Source organism: Acanthopagrus latus, chromosome 18, assembly GCF_904848185.1.
Source record: "Acanthopagrus latus isolate v.2019 chromosome 18, fAcaLat1.1, whole genome shotgun sequence".
Taxonomy (NCBI): domain Eukaryota; kingdom Metazoa; phylum Chordata; class Actinopteri; order Spariformes; family Sparidae; genus Acanthopagrus; species Acanthopagrus latus.
In genome coordinates, this window is record NC_051056.1 from 17725081 (window position 1) to 17731080 (window position 6000).

The following is a 6000-nucleotide window of genomic DNA, read 5'->3' on the forward strand; positions in this document are numbered from 1 at the left end:
ATTACTGTGGTTGTTGTTTTCTTTTCCTTTTTTTTTCCCCCTCATGTGCGTCTGAGGCCAGATCGCCCCTCAGATACAGCAGCAGAAACAGCTGGTTGGCAGGAAACAACACAAGAGCCAACAGAACAGCAAGCACGCAAGAGAGAAAGGTTGAATCATCTATCTATCTATCTATCTATCTATCTATCTATCTATCTATCTATCTATCTATCTATCTATCTATCTATCTATCTTTAGAAATACAAAGTGTTTTCATGGAAACTGAACGGAGCTGCTGGAGATCAGTGTCAGTATTTTGTCAGTGTATAAAGAAATGGCTCCTATCTGTAACCAGCAGGCTTCAGCAACATGGTGCAGCATCATAAAACCAGTTTGTCATGTTGGACTCCTATAGTCCTGGATTTCAAAAATGATTCCCCTTAGAAAATTCAGCCTCAGATCTCAGTCGGTTCTGTTTGAGATGTGCAGAGATATCACGCTACCGGGGAGATAAAGGATTTACTGGAAGTGCACACAGAGATGTTAAAATGACGACTACAATAGCACAGACAGAGGTGTACAAAAACGTAGATATTGTAATATTTACCATCCCTAGGTTTAGGAATAACATAAGATAACTTTGTTGTTATTCAGTTTTTTCAACAGCATCAACAAATTCCCTGAAGAGACCAAAGCCAGTGATGAATTTGCGACAGCGTAACTTTCGGTGTAGCCACAGCCTGCAGCCTCATGTCACTGCGCTCCATCAGGAACACATGCACTGATTGACAGTCCTACATTATGATGAATATGGCCAGAGAACTTTATCCTGACATGACTCCATGGCTACATTTCCAACAGACATCACCTAGTGTGCACAAGGTTGTGGTTCCATTTTACACTGCTGAAGGAAATCAACAACACTACTTACGCTCTCTGTAATTACATTAAACGTGTGCCAGTGCCGTTAAATGGCAATGAGGCATTAGCTACATGCGACTGTGGTGGCACAGAAAACATAAAATACTTTAAGGTAACTCCACCCATTTTCCACATTAAAGTGTGTTTACACAGAAGCTGGATATAATATGATGAATTTGCGAGGCTGCAACGTGGGTAATGTAGGCACCAGGTTTTAAAAAGCAGTCCAGCATTGCACTCTTATAATACTGTTGGCATTATAATGGACAGTATAAACACAAACAATCAGAATTGATACAGCAGAACCAGAGATATCACAGTTTTTGTTCCATACATTCTTCTTCCTTTATAAAACCCGGAGCCTATATTACCCACAATGCAACCTAGCCACTGAGTGACATCATTAGGGACAGTTTATCACATTACATGCAGCTTCTTCGGGAGCCACAAAAGGCTTGATGCTCTTTTTTTTTTTTTTTTTTAAATATATATGTAGTAGTCCTCAAGACCTGTAGACACACTTTAATGTGGAGAGTAGGTGGAGTTACCCTTTAACAAAGCCTCTTAATTCCCCACATATTGTGTACTGCATCCTGCAGAGCTCTAAAAGCTGGACAAAAATTAATTAAGCCTAACTAGACAGAAGATGGAGATCAGTGCTTTGGATTTAAAATCAACTCCAGCAGGGGAAAGCAGTTGGTGTGTGTGTGTGTGTGTGTGTGTGTGTGTGTGTGTGTGTGTGTGTGTGTGTGTGTGTGTGTGTGTGTGTGTGTGTGTGTGTGTGTGTGTGTGCGCATTCATGCTCATCTCTGACTGTGTTCACGTGTCTTGCAAACAGAGCTATCCACTCGTGCTAAACTAGCAGCGTAAAGTGTTTGCCCGACTGAAATAATGTGCGTTGTTTCCCCTCATTTAAATGCCCTCCACTGTAATTGGTGTAATCTGTAGGTTTTTATGGAGTGCCAAGTCTGTTTTTCACAATGTTCTTTTATGTACCTCTGCAGAGCCGCCAGCCTGGCCAACTGCCTCTGCTCACGTGTGCGTCAGACCTCGCTACGTTGATGCTGATTGGATATTTTCAAAGCATGTCCGGACTTTGTGTTTCTCATGGTACTTCCTGGTGTTCAGGACGTCTCAGCGAGCCACATGATGAGAGGTCGGTGTCTGTTCGTGCACTTGGGGCAAAGGTTGCACCACAGGTTGCATTAATTTGTTTCGAGCCTACAGCCCCGGGGCTGTTCTGCTCTCTCTAATGACTAAGCAGAAGTTGACAGAGATGATAAAATAGCAGCTGCCCGTGAAAGTACAATGATCACAGAAATGATTTCGGGGCCCATAGTGTGCTTTGGATCGGGAAAAACTCAGACTATCAATTATTAAATGTTACTTTCTGAAGCAAAAGTCGGTGATAACTTTTCTTTTAGTCCACTGACGCCTGTGTTTATATTTACTGCCATGAAAACTCCCACAATCGACCCACACATGCATTTTTCTGCAATCAACCTCAGACATCCACTCCATCACAAGCCAGCCCAACCAGAGTCGGGCTGAGTGGCACCTAGATAGATGTTTGCAGAACGGCTTTTAAAATCAACCTCTAAATCAGCCGCCATCCACTCTGAAACACGTTGTATAATGGGAAATATTGATTTTTTATTTTTTTTGGCATATGCTGAATACCTCCAGCATTAATAATGGCATTGAGGAGAGTGCTCTCTCCTCTTCTGACTGACGGCCTTCCTCGCTGCTCTGCCTCTATCTTTCCCTCCATTTGCTCCTGCCCTCTGTCTTCGTGGCTCGCACACCCTCATGATCAGATCAGAGGAGCCTGGTCATCTAAGTAATGGCTTTCCATCTGTTGATTCCTCCTGGGTCCATGGCCCCTGCATTCAGTGATGTATGCTCCATGCAACGGCACTGGACAGCTCATCCCTCTCCCCCACAGGCACCTCTGAATAAGCACATCTACCCAGGGCCAATCTCTGAAATGCACTTTGGGGCTGCTGCCCCTGTCATTGACATCCACAGAAGGAGAAAAACACTGTAACCATTTTAGAGTCATGTAATGAGGCCCAGAGAGAAGGGTTTGGGGGGGGGAGAAATCCTCTGTTTTACAGAGGTAGTAAACTGACCTTTTCCCTTTTCCTGCAGGGGAAAGTCTCAACTGCAGCATAACATCTTTAGCAGCATGATTGTCAGTGTTCTGTTCAGTCTAATTATGCAGCAAATCAATTTCCCTGTCTCTCTCCCGGGCTTCTACCCCAACTTCCAACCCTGCTTGGCTTGGTGTTACACTCACACCCATGGGCTCCCTCTCTTCCTGCTCTCCAGCTACAGCGAGCGCCCTGTCTTCAAACTCCTCCATGGCATTTTTTCAGCAACCCTGACACACCGTGAAATTCAGCCTTTCGACTTTAATTGAAAAACTGGCCAAATGTGGCATGTGGCACGAATTTATGAATTACAAATGAAGCTCTGAGGAAAAGAAAAGCCAAATGGTCACCCCTCAAAACACGGCAAAAGCCCAGATATGGCACTCACATAAATTAGATGAAATGCCACAGACTTTCACTCTACGTCTCCGTCAGCCTCCTTTCTTTTTTTTTCTCTCTCTCTCCTGTTACCTCCCTGTTGTACCTACTTCATTCCCCCTGACATTCCCCAGACATCTGATGGATATCGGACCATGTCCTCCAGGAGACATATTCCATTATCATGCTGCCACGGCGCTCATCCACAGACCCATCTCCCTTCTAATCAATGACCATGCAGCAGAGCAGCACAGCGGCCAAGCACAAATAAGACACACACACACATCAAAAGCTTCCGTAAATAATCAAACCAACAGATGAGAACCAAAGAAGGAAGTAATACACATCTCAGACGACACATTAGCTGATCCCTTCACATCTGCGCAGATCAATCTAGATGGAAATCCAGCAGAGCAGCCCCAGCTGTGGTGGCTCTTACCTGCGCGTCTCTGTGGTGGTCCTCCTCACTGTGGCCAAGCTTGATGAGGACCCTCGGTCTACACAGACATGCCCTCCTATATGGGCATGCATCTGTGGGGCAGATCAGAGGTCTGCCTGGTATCTGCCAGCCTGGAGAAGAGGAGGGATCAAGGATCAGAGAGTCCTCCCTGCAAGCAGCCCCCGTCTAGCACATCTCCTTGTGTCTCCCGCTCTCCCGGGTCATTCCAGCCAGCCCCTCAGCAACCGCAGAGCCAGGGAGCGAGTGTTCGGGGGGGATGGGAGGTGCTTAGAGGGCTGAAGCGGACATGGAACGGCGAGCAGAGCACCTCCTCCTCCTACATGTCTGACTGCAGCCAGTGGACATGCTACGGCTGGAGCCTCAGTCCACCTCCGTTTTCTCCCCGTGCATGTGTGTGAATGAGTATGTGCGTGTGTGTGTGTGTGTTTTTTTCCCACTCTGATGCTGTGTGAGAAAAACAGAGTCTCTTCCCCTCACTGTTTGTGCTGCCGGTGGCTCCAGGATGCTGAGGCAGTGTGAGAGAGGGAGAGCGAGAGGGAGAGAGAGAGAGAGAGAGAGAGAGAGAGAGAGAGAGAGAGAGAGAGAGAGAGATGGGTGTGTGTGGGAGTGGAGGAGGGAGTGTGGCGAGCAAGAGCATAGGAAAGGTTGTTTTCCCTCCTGCTCCATCTATCGGTATCAATTTAATCAGGGATGCATGGCAATGGCAGAGTTAATGAGTCATCTGTACCCTGCACACGTGTGTGTGTGTGAGTGTGTATGTGTGTGTGAGACCCTCAACAAGAGAGAAAGAGCTACATTAGCAGATGATGCGCTTTGCATATGTTGCATGTTTAGTGAGTTAGTGTGCGTTAAGTCTTTTGTATGACAATGAGCATGTTTTTAACGTGTCTCTGAGAACTTTACAGCCTGTTATCTGCACTCATACACACACTGCCAAACATACACGGCAGAAGGAAACTCGTAAATAGCGGCAGAGAATCTCCTCAGGCTATCAGTGTATCAACAGCCCAGGGAACCTACAGCCTTAACAGGCTACCTCCCTAATGCCCAGGGGAATGATATATCACACCTCAACACTGCAGAGGATCCTCTGGAGAGGAGAGGAGAGGAGAGGAGAGGAGAGGAGAGGAGAGGAGAGGAGAGGAGAGGAGGGGAGGGGAGGGGAGGGGAGAGGAGAGGAGAGGAGAGGAGAGGAGAGGAGAGGAGAGGAGAGGAGAGGAGGGGAGAGGAGGGGAGAGGAGGGGAGAGGAGAGGAGAGGAGGGTACATATGAAATCCCTCACAGTGAGAAACCCCTCCAAAAACAACCTGAAAGGCAGGTGGACCATTTGATTAGAAAGAGAGAGACGGGAAGCGAAAAGGAGATAAAATGAGAAAGACAGGACGAGCAATGCCGAGGCTCAGTTTCACTGACAGCGCGTCCTGTTTTGTTCTCCGAGCATGATGTCTGCTCTGCTTTGACTGCCTGAAGAATTAAAAAGAGAGACAGAAAGGGATAAAACGGAGAAGAATGGAGATCTGGAGATAGGAAGAAAGGCTTTCGAAATTGACAGAGAAAGAAATAGGGTGAGGGAAAGAGAAAGATAGCGGGAAATGCAGTCACTAATACATTCTGTATCTGATGAAAAAAAAAATCGGCAGGGACATTTTCAAAGCACACGAGGAGAATACTAAACCTCCTCTTCATCGTTTCTTGTTTGCGTCCTCCCTTAGATAAGTCTTTCCTTATCTCTGCATCCCCTTTAGTTCTGTCTTTGTCTTCGGTGGGATCCGTCTTCCATCTACTGCTCTCTGTTTGTTTCTGGCTTTGAATTAGGCAGAGTTTCTCTGTTGGGCTTGAATTCAGGATTCATGTAGAACCAGCAGAGAAAAAGAAGCGGTTACCCCTGTCAACCTGACAGAGAGGGCTATCGACAATCTCCCAGCGTTTCTGCAAACTAAAATGTCTAGACAGACGAGACATACCCTCTGTGAACAGTGAAAGATTCTCTCCTTGTAGGACTCAGGCCTGCAGACAGGCATCAAAAGAGCTCCACACTAATTTCTGTCTATAATTTCTTGATAATAAACAGCTTTATGTCTTAAAAACGCACTGATTGTGCCGGATATG

General features: G+C 46.3%; 1 protein-coding gene across 2 annotated transcripts in view; it reads right to left on the reverse strand.

Annotated features, from left to right (window-relative positions):
* The window catches only part of frmpd3 (FERM and PDZ domain containing 3), a 96902-nt gene extending 92518 nt beyond the window's left edge, over positions 1-4384 (reverse strand). For both annotated transcript variants that reach the window (XM_037077069.1, XM_037077066.1), the window contains exon 1: positions 3871-4384. The gene's annotated coding sequence lies outside the window, so the exon portion shown is untranslated. The remainder of the gene's footprint in view (positions 1-3870) is intronic.
* Positions 4385-6000: the final 1616 nt, after the last annotated feature.